The 13,911-nt window shown below is 43.4% G+C and overlaps 1 protein-coding gene across 1 annotated transcript in view; it reads left to right on the top strand.

The window, feature by feature from the left end:
- The first annotated feature begins 2,637 nt into the window (after positions 1-2,637).
- Positions 2,638-13,911, top strand: part of fat2 (FAT atypical cadherin 2) — an 84,864-nt gene continuing 73,590 nt past the window's right edge. Inside the window, 1 exon segment of the mRNA XM_040043180.1 lies at positions 2,638-2,884. The gene's annotated coding sequence lies outside the window, so the exon portion shown is untranslated.

The following is a 13,911-nucleotide window of genomic DNA, read 5'->3' as shown; positions in this document are numbered from 1 at the left end:
CAGAGTTTATATGACAGGAGAGACTTAATACGTCTTTATTCAGTCATGTAGCACAGAGCAGATACCACCCCCACAGCCCTGATTGTTCTCTGTTTCATTTCCAGCCATTAATGGCCCGGGGCCAGACGTTTGAATCTGTATGCACTCAGATTATTTGTAGTGTTTGCACAGCAGTAACACAAAGCCCGCCGATTCTCTGCTCCAACTGAAGACCACAATGACTCAACTGTTAGTCTCACCCACCACTATCAGCAAGGCAACAGAGTCACAGTCAACTTTGTTAGTTTTGTAGTAACAAGAAGGAATCGGTGGTAAAACTAAATTAAATTCTGAGCCATGAAAAAGAAAATAATTAGATGTTATAAACATTCTAAAAGCCTATTTACACAATTGCAGTCTATGTACTTTACAGTGCAACAAGAGGGATGCAGAGGACTTCTGCTTACAGTCAATCAGACAACTAATAACAGCTGTAGTACGAATCTGTCATAATTCAGTGAAATTTGCTGAGCAGCTAACTATTCATCAGGATATCAGAATATTTGGTTATGATTGTCAGGCTCACGTGCAGCCCCGTGTCGCATTACAGCTTTATCATGTGGAAGGAGTGGAGCTGCACAACAGTTTAAACATAATTTTGTGTTTTGCAAAAATATTGTACTAAAGTAAAATATGTAATCCTGCTTATACAGTTCCGATTGAAAGTTTAAGACCACTTGAAAAATGGCAAAAAACATAATTTGCATGGTTGGATCTTAACAAGGTTCAAAGTAGAGCTTCAATATGCAACAAGAAGAAATGGGAGTGACACAGAACATTTTTTGAGCATGCAGTTTAATGAAAACAACACTTAAACTACAACAGATTTTACAGCTGATCAAAAGTTTAGGACCACACTGCCAAAAAAAACCCTGTAAACCCCCCAAAACAGAAATCAAAGTTCCAAACATGAACTCAGTAATGAGTAGCTCCACCGTTACTGTTCACAAAGTTGTTGATGCAAGCATTTTCATGAGGTGAGTGGGAACATTTCTTTAAATGGTGAAGACGGCCGCATGAAGGGCATCTACTGTTTGGAACTGTTGTCCATTTTTGTAAACGTCCCTTGCCATCCATCCCCAAATGTTCTCAATTGAATTTAGTCAGGGGAACAAGCAGGATGGTCCAAAAGAGTGATATTATTGACATGGAAGAAGTCTTTTGTCCTGCGGGCATTGTAAGTAAGTAAGTAAGTAAAATTTATTTATATAGCACATTTCACAGATAAAAATCACAAAGTGCTTTACAATAAGATCAGACATACAAGTTAAAATTAATTAAAAGCCCGTTTGTATAAAAATGTCTTCAGCTGCTTTTTAAAGGAGTCAGTAGAGTCTAGACAGCGTAAAGACAACGTGTACTGTAGCGTTGTCCTGCTGAAAAACCCAGAGGTTACCACACAGGTGAGGGTCATGAGGACATGCTCTCTGCAACATCTGGACATAGCCAGGGGCCGTTTGATTCCCCTGCACCTCCTGAAGCTCCATTGTTCCACTGAAGGAAAAAGCACCTGTAAAATGTTCTCATTATGTAAAAATCAAACACATTATTGGATTTTTATTACCCATGTATTGCTGGGCAGCTTGAACTATAATAATAATGGATTGGATTTATATAGCGCTTTTCAAGGCACCCAAAGCGCTTTACAATACCACTATTCATTCACACACTGGTGGAGGCAAGCTACAGCTGCCCTGGGGCAGACTGACAGAAGCGAGGCTGCCATCGGCCCCTCTGGCCAACACCAGTAGGCAAGTAGGGTAAAGTGTCTTGCCCAAGGACACAACGACCAGGACAGAGAGCCCAGGGATTGAACCGGCGACCTTCCGGTTACAGATGCGATTCCCAACCCCCTGAGCCACGGTCACCCACTGTTATTACTGTTATTTATCACAAACAATGATGGTTTAGGCAACAAAGGACTCTTTGACTCTGCTCACATTAGATCTCTGGTTCACTCTTGTTTTATCACTTTTTACCAAGCTGAGTTCCTCTGTGTCAGGCTCTGAGGTGGAGATTATTATTGGTGCCTTTATTTCATCACATCTGGATTATAGTTAATCATTGTGTTGTCTTTACCAACCTCCCAGGTTGTTCAGAGTGCTCACATTCAGACTTGCTGCCCATCAACCCATCAAGCCCACTTTAAGATTCTGCTATCAACTTTCAGACCTCTGCATGGACAATCACCAGAGTACATCAATGAGCTTTTACATCCAAACCTCCTCAGCAGGTCACGGAGGTCACGTGATCAGTGTCTCAGATCTGTGGATTAAACAGAAAGTGTTATCGGAATGTTTTACTGAATTCTGGGTTTGGCTGAAGGGCTGTGAGCTCTGTCCTCAGATTTGTTTTTACCCTTCAGGAAAAATCATGTTTGCAATAAGAGAAATGTTCAAAATGAAGAGACTGGATGTACAGGATCAGAAACACACACATATGCACTCACCACAGAGGCTCAGTGCTGGCTGAGGCCCAAAGGCCTGAACCCACAGGCAAAGAAAGGGGGGGCAGCCCACGATCTGGGCACATGGAGGGTGTGTGTGTGTGTGTTGCACTGACAGAGAGGAGGGACAGTGCAAGAAGTGGGTGGAGATGAGATCCTGAGGGAGTGCTGAGGTGTGTGTCTGGTGCAGATCCTCTGAAGGCGCTCAGGCTGAGACTCACTCCTGTAACTCTGCATGTTTGTACACTCGTCTTCTTTTTCTCATGAACTTTGCACCAAACTGTGATGGGAGGACGGCGGCTGTCGCCGTGCGAGCAAAGGATTTCTTTTAAAGTTTCCGAAGCGTGACGGGAGAGGAGAAAGAGGAATTCCTGGAAAAGACGTCTAACTGGACGTCAGGTAAGGTTTCCACACTGCTTGCTGTTTATTGTGAAGAATAATACCACTATTTAGCACCTCAGTGTCACAAAACAGTAGCCAGGAGGAGCTTTAAACAGGACAGAGGAGCTGAAAACTACATGAAGCTCACATGTGAGAAAAGTTCAGTTTTTGCTTCAGTTTTAAAGCACATGTAGGTTTTCTCCGAGGGCAGCATCTCTCCTCGGGAGGATGTCTGAGGTTTAACACAGAGAATAAATGACACGTTTTAGAAAAGAGATGAAAGTGTGAGTGTGTGAAGTGTGTGATCTGACAGGTTTCGCTCCGAGCGTTTGTATGGGAGGAGAGTGAAGGAGCACATGTCAGCGCATGCAGCCTGACGTCCTGAGCTTCAGCCAAAGTTTCTCGGCCTTGTCTTCATATTTGTCCTCAAGCTGATTTACTGTATGAGCAGTTAAATCAGCCTCTGCAGTGCGCTAATAATTTGATGGTTTTGAAATAAGGGTTAGAAGGCGCTGAGGTGCTCCCGTGTCCGCCTGCAGGGTCTGCCTGCAAACTGAGTCATGGTGTTTGAAACCGATGGAGGCGAGATAACCTTTAAGGACAAAAACACATAACTTCTCTAAAAGCACGCTTTCCCTTTTGCCCTGAACCTGGCTTGACCTCACAGAGTCTGTGTTGTGTCCAGTTGTAATTTGGCTGCCGTGACCCTGGAGAACAGCCGTATCTCCTTCTTGTTCTTCTTCTTCTTTTGTTTGATGCCTTAGCAGAGTTGTAACAGCAGCTTGTCTGCCCGTTCTCTGGTCGGCATGTTTGACTTGGTAAGGATTTTACCCTGGATACACCTGGAGCCAGGCCGGCACATGGTGTATGTTAGCTGGTGATCCCGTCAGAGGTGGAGTAACCAGATGCCACATCTCTGATGGGATGTAATAGATTTACTAGAAATCTAGTAAATGGAGTTTCGTGTTTTTTAAGGGTGGATGTTCTGCTGGTATTTCAAAGCCAAGCGCTCCGTCTGGACCAATGGGTCATTTTTCCAGGGCCATTTAATGACAGCGTTGATAACACGGTTGTAATGACTTGTTGAGATAAAGACGTAGCTGGAAGGGTGGCTGAAACTACCCGCCATAAATGAGAGATGGATGGTTAGCTGGGAGCTATTAGTCCAGCCTGCTGGGCTCTTGATGGGACTGAGCTAATGTCTCACAGAAGATTACACAGGATCAAAAACCAGTGCTGAGAGGGCAAAATGAGGTTACATGCACCCTGATTCAAACACACACATGCCTACCAGAGCAGCGACACACTTCTCCTCCTCTTCCTCACCGAGTCCAAATGAGCCTGATTGACTGATAGCTGCTGCCTGTTAGCATCCTGTGGAACTTCTGTAAATACAGTGCTGTGAGGCCAGAGTGACCCTGTGTGATTTAAACAGTCCTGCAACCTCACATCACATGACTCATACCTGCACACAGTGGCTTTGTACCTGTTCAGGTGATCTGTTTTGGTAAACGCTGGGTGTAAAGGGGTTAAAAATGTCTCTCACAGCCACTGTAACACACACACACACACACACACACACATATCTGTGACGTGAGAGTTTTTATGAGGGCCTTCAGTGGTGCAGCGCCACTCTCACAGATGCTCCAACAGTAAAAGCTTTGATTGTAAAACAGAGCTCGAACAGAGTTTCACAGCAGCATGTAAAAGCTGTGGCTGTCGGGCGTGGGTGGGAGGGGAGCTGCTCCTAAACAAGGAAAAATGTCTTATTTTGATCACAGATGTCGTAAGTCTGCACACAGAAAAGGACATGAAGGAAAAACGTGTGATTGTGCAACGCTGCAGTAACGTTCAGTTTAAAGGAAAAAAAACAGGTTAGTGTACTTGGGGCAGATTTTTGGCAAATTAAATAAAAGTGCACACAGTCGTGGGGGCTGGTGGAGTGTCAATCACATGATTTTTGAGTCATCAGGACAGCAGATAGCTGAAAAAAACTCTGAAAATTGCAGGTACTGCTATAGTTTAGTCAGACTGCCTTTTCTCCAAAGGTTCATTCTGTTCATCTGGACGTAGCGTTTTCAGTGGGAGAAATGTTTCGTCACTCATCCAAGTGACTTCTTCAGTCTCAGCTGACTGCAGGTTTCCCCAATCCCCAAAACAGTACATGTGCATAATGACTGAAACCAGCCCACTGAAGGAACAATGGGCTGGGAGGTCACCTTCATCATAATTATGCAAATTCTCATGGTCATTGATCAACAACCACTGATCAATGACCATGAGTACCATTCACAGAGAGTTGGGGAATGGCTGCAATCACAGCATTGTAAGATGGTGAAAGGTGTACCCTTAGGCCCCCTCCTCGATTCAGAGATGGTCTTTCCCTTTTCACGTAAATGGCCTCCTTGACTCTCCTGGACAGATGTACAGATGTGTACATCCTGGACAGCCTGCCTTTTGATTGTTTTCTTAAGGCAAAATAATGCATTCTGGGTAAACTTTGAGAGGTCATGTTCAGTGGGATAGGTGTCTGAAAAAGGTTCGTTTTTACCTACACATGATAGCAGCTGTTATCCATGAACCCTCATTAAGTTGCGAAGGCTCAAAAATAAAAATAAAACCTTCATAGGCTCCAAACAGTAAAAAGATTTGGAGGTAAAAGTTTGCATGGCTTCATTAAATATGTTAAAGATGGTGTAGTGTGGGGAAGCTCTGGTTGATTGATCGATCTTTGAACTTCTCTGGCCGTGTCAGCGCACTGTGACCACACGTGTGTGTGTGTTTACTTGAATGAAGCTCATTTGATTTGGTGGACACACACAGCCCAGTTTGACGTTGCATGATCCTGACCACTAAAACCAGAAAAACCTCTGAAAATGTTAACATTTAATAAACCACCAGTTATAAAACTGAACAGTAGAGCTCAGATTTTCCACATTCAGCCTGTTTAGTGTCTCTCTCACAGAGAACTGTCTCCGCGCAGCGGGCCAGGCCACCTTACTTTGCCCGGTATGGCAGGCCGAGGCTGATGTCCGGACCGCAGCTCTCATTTGCCTTCGTTCACGATCACCTATGACTCAGAACGGTGAGGAGTCCCACGTGTACGCTGAACCGGGGAAGATTGGACGTTTCTCTTTGAAACCCCCTGTCATTTCTGATCAAACTCAGAACATTAAATCATTTCACTCACTCTTTCCTCAACTCCTTATTTCTGACGGACTCTCCGTTTGAGGTTTCAATCACAGATGTCGGTCATCGAGGCCGGGTTAAGTCCTACCACACTGTAACTCACTCAGATATAACCGTTCAGCTAAAGGCCTCCACGCTCCAGCTTCACTCTGGGTGTGAATGGGGTTAGTTTGGAGGCCATGACCTTTCCAGACAGAGGTCACCATTGTAACCTCACCCTGACAAAATCCAGCATCTGAATTTCAGCTGTGAAAGCTGCTTAAAGGGCTTAACATCTGCTTTTTAAGTTAAACACACCCCAGAAAGGCCCAGACTGCTGATTTTCATCAGATTACTGTGAGGAAAATGGACTTTCAGCTCAAATAAAAAAACAAACTGCCCTGCCACGAAGCTCACAGAGTAATGTTACTCTCAGCTTCATTATAAAGTCCCCCTAATAAAGCCCCGAAGCACTAATTTATATATGAGAACAGGTGAATAATTTGGGATGGTGACTGGAGCTGACCGTGCAGGGGTCAGGGGTCACAGTCATTGAGCTCTGCTGACGATCACGCAGGAAAAAAGCTATAAAGCGAGAGCAGAGCTGTGAGGCAGCTTCCATCAAAAAGAAGAAGTCATGGGGGTGGGGAGTCAGTCAGTCATACCTCCGACTGGCAGATGCCCAAGAGCCCGATTTTAATTGGTACCTGGAAGTAGGAGCGCATACAAGAGCAGCTGTCTGTTCTTATTTGAGTATTTTTTCACTTCATACCTCAACAGCCCTCAAACAGCGGAGCACGTTTCACTTCTCCTGTGAAGGTCCAAAAACACTCTGCAGACCTCTGGCTGTAAAAGAAAAAAGCTGACTGACACTTAACACCATGTAGAGTTTAAAGCCCTCCTAACCTGAAACGTGGAGCCATCCTGCACCTGGTTGGTCCCTGAACTTAACCCGAGGTCTTTACAGATCTACGTGATGGAGGGATCTCTGTTCTGGTTTTGTCCTCTGAGGAATAAATCCAGTTGACCAAATGTGTCACACTGACAGAGTCTGCACTGTGTGCTGGTAGAGTCTCGATCAGTCGGACTGTTTCAGGAAACTGAGATGTCTGAATAGCAGAGAGGATGCAGGTGAAAGACAGAATCGCGTGTAAAGACGGGGCATGACTTCATGAGAAAACACAGCGTATGCATGAAAGCAGCAATAATGCTGCACGTTACTGAGACGGCAAACAGATAAACTGCAGCTGCACGTGGCCGACAGGGTGGCTGTGGAAGTTCTGCCTTGTTGATAATCACTGATCACTGTGGGGTTGGCTGGTATTCGCTCTTCTTCATAGTCAGTTTCAAGTTCCAACAGGTTTGGCTTCATTGAATCCAACATTACAGTTAGGACTAGCTTTGCAGCGTCTGAGTGTCGGCCTCATTCTGGGCCACGGTCCAAGCTTCTGGAGGTTTATTTAAAGTCATGAGCCAGTGGTCGCTCTGCTGTCTGCTGCTCCATGAATGTAAACGTGAACCAAGCTGCACGTTTTCACTTTTCGGAACAGTTAATCATTAATAACCTATGGTTTTTCCCTGATTGTTGGGGTTCTCTCTGTATTACTCTAGGTCTTTACCCACAGAATAACGTGCTTTGGTGCAACTGCTGTTGTGATTGAAATAAAACTGAATTGAACTGAAACTGCCAGCCGGCGAGAGCCTTTCCCGTCATCCGTCCATCCACGACTAACAACAATCACTCTCGGCGATGGTCATGTTCGAGATGGCGTTCGTCATTTTTACAGCAGTAGCCTGTGAACTGTGACAGATCCATACCTGGACGATTCCTCTGAAATCACCTCACTAATCTGTCTGAGATGAGCCTGTCGGTGTTTTCACATCAGAAACTATGAAATGATTGTGTGAGGGACACACATACTGTGCATAGATGTTCTGCAAACAGCAGGCATTTCAAATGGCTGCTGACAATTTGCAAACAGTGCACCAATACAGGGATTAGCGGGGATTATAATGGGCAACTCTTCAGGATTAATAAGAAGACCTTGAATCCCCTCTGAGGAAACTGGACCTGGTGTCGATGTTATTTTAAATGTAACTTATGATTCGTGAGACATCTTCTTGTTTCATGTGGTGCGCTCTGATTGCTGTTCTTCATCATTTTTAAAACTCTTTCCAGCATTAAGCTGCAACGATGTGCTGCAGAGCTGCACGTGTCACAGAGCATAAAGCGACCTTTCGTCTGAAGGCGAGCAGCTGCTGGAGCACCTCATTGTCAAATTTGACATTTGGGGCTGATTTTGCTCTTAAAGGAGGAGGAAGACATTCTTCACGCTTTGCAGTCATCAGATCTTAGGTGTTTTTTTCACCTTAAAACAAAAATGAGTACTTAATAAAGTGGCAGCGGGCGAAGCCTCCCCATCCATCACGGTCCGGCGCTGCAGCCCAGACTCATTACTGTGTGAGATTGTCCCAGTGTAACGACCCTCTGTTGTTCTTTTTAATGGCTACCAAGGAAATTGAACTCTGCAATTATGCAAATGAAGATGAAAGTCTGAAAGTAAGTTGAGTTTCTGGCAGAGGAAAACATGCCGCCGTGCCTCGGCCCAGATGACTGAGCGCATTAAAGGATAAAAACTTCAAACCGCATTCTTAGTGTTTGTGTGACTTCAGAAGAAAAAGGCCGCCACGTTACCGGCTCACTGATGTGCAGCTGTGGGCATGCTGGGACACTGGGTGATTAGTGTCAGTAAGTGATTTGTACTCAGCTAATTACTGATTGGTGGCACAGGTGAAATAACGTGAGCCAATCAGGCTTAAGCTTCAGTTTGAACTGTCTCAAGCTTCCTGCCTGAGCTTTCGGCTGTGCCGAGTTTGCTCTGCACAGAGCTCAGCTGTTTGTCAATAATAAGAACGATCATTTTTAGCTTTAACACAGCGGTTGCTTTGTGAAGCTTTCGCTGATTTCTCATCCTGAATTTGTGCACTTGTCATGGCCTCGTATTTATATGTAAACAGGTACAACATAAATCAGGTAAAAACTGCTGATGGGAACTGTTCCCAGACTTAAATACACGGTTTTGTGTATATTTCTGAACCTGCATCCTGTCGGGGTCTCAGCAGGACAAACCTCCGACCTGCTGAGCCTCTCTGTCCGTTTCCTCCGTGCGCCATTAGCAGATGTCGCACACCTGGACCGAACAGGTCGACTCACCATAACTAACACTGGATCCAGCTTTTAGATATGGGATGGCAGCGATAGGTTTGTCTGAACTTTGTGTCTGTTTAAACTTCCTGCATGAATTAACAAATCTCCACGGGAGCTCTAATATCTAACTTTACTTATGTTAATTGAACACTAGAAATGATCGTAGGTCTGCTTATTATGGACCTAAAGTCAGCTAAAAAGGCTCCTGTGCTGTGCATGCAGTGAGACTAAAGCTCTATGTGTACCTGGGTTTGTAGTATAAATGGATGATTTAGCTGTTAGAGAAATAAATAAAACACTGTTTTCATTTATGGAAGTGAACCTCAGCTCTGTGAAACACCTACACCTCAGGAACTCCTTTATGTGAAGACTGGGATATTAAATTTCAGGGCCCTCGTCTCTGCTCGCTTTTTTCAGAATGGGGGTGTAATCACTGACAAAAAGCAGGAAGTGGGTTGGTGGGATTAATACACTCACAGAGGGAGCAGGAGGAAGAATAATGCCAGATAGTTTCCAGTGACAAAAGGAAAACCCTGAGATCCTTTCACTCGCTCTGCGTTTCACTGCAGTTTCCTGGAGAAGAAGCTTTTGTACAAACATATGGCCGTAATTATTGTGCTCTTCAGGCTGCCCTGCCCTCCTTTTATAAAATACCCCCAGGTTTCACAGCCAGACTGGCAGCTCTGCGGATCCATGATTCAACTTGTTGCAGGAGTCGTCACACAGGAAACAAACTACTACCTTCACGCTCAGTGAAGTGACTCATGTTCAGCTCCTCGTAGCATGGATGAGTAAGAACATAAGAGCAAAAGGCTTAATTTATAATAAAACTGAACTAGACAGAGCAGGCTGGAGGAGGGTTCCACTTTATACAGGAAGTCAGACTATAAGAATAAACCATTTTTAGAAACGTATCACTTTTCAAAGCAAAACGAGGCCTGAAAAAGAGAAAAGTGTGACGTATTTCAAGGATGAGGCCTCATGTAGTTTTTTTCTTTCCTTGAACAGATGAGTCAGATTTAATTTTTCATTTCATTTTTAATTTTGAATGAGTCTGAGATCAGTCACGATCAGTTCACGAGGAGATAATCTCCATGTGATGACACTTTATTCCTCTCATGCTCCCTCTGCCGAGTATATCTGGATTTTTTCCAGAGGCCTGTGGCAGTTCTATGAATCCAGATTCAGTGATAAGACCCGCCAGCTTCCTTGTGTCTGATGGTGTGGAGGAAGTCATCTGGTTTCAGGAACTGTTCACTCTGACATGCAGCTGAAACCTTTAACTGAGTTTTCTACAAAATGCCCTCAAAGTGGATCTCTTATTTCTTTCTATGACTTTTCCAAAGCAGCTTTGCATGATTAATAGTTCAAAATAATCCTTCTTTGTGCCCCACAGCTCCTCCTCATTATTAATAAAGCTCTTTCAGCTCTGATTGGCTGCCCCCTGCTAACAGAAGTTTTAAACAGCAGGTAGGTGACGAGACCACATTAGAGAAACCTGCTCTATGTGACATCATCCAGAGCTTGGAGTGATAAAATGAGTGTTTGTATTACAGCACATCATCAGAAACATGTTAACGTCAGCATGAACCACTGGGACTCAGAGTTTTTTACATGAATGCAAATTATTCCGATTTTAAATCGGCGTGTTGAAAGGTTGCCCAGCTTGAGTTTTAAGAAGTGTTTGTGTCAGTTTAACTGAGCAAACGTTGTTGATCAATTGATTTTTTTTTTTTGTTTTATACTGTGTTGCCAGGAAGTTTACACCTGATAAAATGCGAGGAAATTTAAGATGAAATGAAAAGATTATGCTAAAAATAAAAACCGAGACACAGCAAAGTCGGGAAAAAATAACAAAGATCTTAAAGATTGCTGAAAAAATGTACCAGCATGCACACCTGTGTTGAACTTAGACACTGCAGATAAGATGCACATCAGGCCTCTGTGCTAAAAGTGCTGAACAGAGGCGGTGACCATTAAAGACAGGAAGCTGTCTTTGACCCCATCCAGCTCGCACTGACTGACGGGGCGGGACCAGGATGCAGATGCTGCTCTGTTTGAGCCCTGAGCCATATGGGTGATGTGGAAATGTAAGCCATGCATTTAGCTGCAGGTTTCCACCTGTGTGTGACAGACCTCAGCGGCAGTGGAGGTTTGTGCCCCAAAATGAGCTCTGAGGGGGAAGCGCTGAGCTCACTGAACGGACAGTTTGCTATTTCCTGTGCAATGGGGCCGTTTGCTTTCAGAGCAGATCATCTCTCACATTCCTTTAAGTGATTTTCGCTCAAGTTCTGCTAGGATTTTGACTCCACATGGAATTAAATTGTACCTGAGGTGTTCTTACTGATCAAAGAGCTGAGAACTTGTGGTCCTCCTCATGCATTTGCCCTTCTCCCTGATCTGCGCTTCTGTGAAGGATGACATGTATTCCTTCATTTCCTTTGCCTGTAAATTTCAACCAAAAGCACTCCGTGTGTTTTTTAAACCTTAGTCTGTTAGAAATAAGACAGCTTAAATCATCAGCCCAGAATGCACTGCAGATCCAGCGTGCACGCTATCCTTCGCAGGTCAAAATGTACGTTAAACATTTACAGTTTATGGCATCCTAAGGTCCACACGGTGGTCCTTTTATCCAGCGTTTGATAAAACAGAGCACCAGCGCCACTGCAGCCCTCTGAGCAGTTTGTATGAACGCGTGCTGATGAAACAAATCATCCTGATTTGTGAGGTTCATTACAGGCCGGCTCAAAGTTCATTAGATTCAAATGGATTTCATAATGTTTTCCAGTTTCCCAGCGAAGGTCGAATCCATCTTCGTCTCCCTGCTTTGGTCCTTTTTATTTCACCACTAGATGAAGAAGCATTAGATTCCTCCTGTGACTTTTAATGTTCCCAAACTGTGTTCAATACTCTAATATGCAGTAATATCAATATGCAGGTGCAGACTGGCACAGAGCAGACTACAGTCGTACGTAAACTCCTTCAACAAGACGTGTTTATTAATCACTCTTTAATAACTAATTTTTAATAGAATACCTGGCCTGCTAGTTTCTCCAAAAAAATGTTAAAAATCAAATCCTATTAGAGGACATGCTTGAACCTAAATCTGCATGATCAGGGAATTCCTGTTTTATGCTCAAAATTCCTCTTTAAAAAACACGTTACTCTACGTCCCCGTGCACGTGGTTTACATTTGTATATCTATTTGTATTTGACTGTCTCTAAGTGCTGCTGTACAAATGGTAAATATAAGACTAATCTTGTTTTATCTTATACTAAAAAATTATATTATATATTTATTTGATAAGATTGCTTTAACCTTGAAATATTCAAACTGGACTAAATGAACATGTAAATGTTTAGATTTGACTGACATGAGGCTGAATCAAACAGCTTTGTCTGAGAACACAACGCTTTGCTTTGATGTGAAGATAAAAAATAATAATATATATAAAGACATTATGCGTGTGTATAGTGAGATGTTCAAGGGCCTTTTAATAATAAAGGAGAAATTAAATAGAAAAAACAAACACTGAAGAAGAGTCAGGCACATGACAGGAAATCAGATTCAGGCTTCTCCTTAAAACTTATCTTAGAAACTAAAGCAGTGAAACGGGCACGTCTGCTTTCACCTCAGCTGAGCAGGTAACACTTTATAATACTGCTCCGACTAAGGGCTTAATTCTCCTGTAATTTATGTAATTATATTTACTTAAAAATAGTTAAAGGTAAGACCAGGGGCGATTCTAGGATCAGAGCTTTGGGGGTGCTGAGCACCCAGAGAGCTGCCCATCCAGGCAAGGTAAACTTTCCTCGTCACGATGAGACTTCTTCCCTGTCTCTGTCAGTCCCTGCATCCTTAAATGTCTCCAGTTGTCCCGAGTTCCCTCTGACTGTCCCCTTGGTGCATTTAAACCCCTGGTCCTCCCTGTCCTCGTCATCTCCATTATCAGTCATCACAATTTTACCATCTCTGTGCTTGTCTGCAAATTTCTTTATTAAATCATAAGATTCTTAAATTCATCAAGTCTCTCTGTGCCTGGGACACAACGACCGAGACTGTCCGAGCCGGGGCTCGAACTGGCAACCTTACGGTTACAAGATGAACTGCCAACTCTTTGAGCCACGATCGCAGTTTCCTAACATTAATTACTGGGGAGAATAATAAATGATGCTCACTGTGAGTAAAAAGTAAGCTGGGTGCATTTTTTGGACAGAGATTCACTTTTAAAGTGTATGTATAATACAATACAGATACATAAAAATACACTCCAAAATAGAAGAGTCCTTGAAATGTACAAAATATTATTAAAAAATTATTATTAAAAAACTGAGACACCTTAGCCTCTGGTACAATGTATACAATGTATGAAAAGATCTTTACTGCAGATACTACTATGGCTCTGCAGATTTTTTCTTTTCTTTTATCCTATGTCAGCTCACCTTGAGGCTGGCAAATCTGTCTATCACATTTTGGTGTTCAAGTCTCTCAAGCATCACCAGGTGCTGGAGTCTGCTTTGACCCATGGTCCTTCTCAGCCAGGTATGGAGCTGACTCAAGACACTAAAAGACCTCTCACAGCTCCAGCTGCTAACTGGGTTTGTTAGGGCAACCTGAATAACAGTGTTCAGTTTGAGGAAGATCTGATTATCCAGAAGATTGTACAAT

This window comes from Simochromis diagramma, unplaced genomic scaffold (assembly GCF_900408965.1).
Source record: "Simochromis diagramma unplaced genomic scaffold, fSimDia1.1 OVJJ01000433.1, whole genome shotgun sequence".
NCBI classification, from domain to species: Eukaryota; Metazoa; Chordata; class Actinopteri; order Cichliformes; family Cichlidae; genus Simochromis; species Simochromis diagramma.
This window is presented reverse-complemented; position numbering and strand designations above follow the sequence as displayed.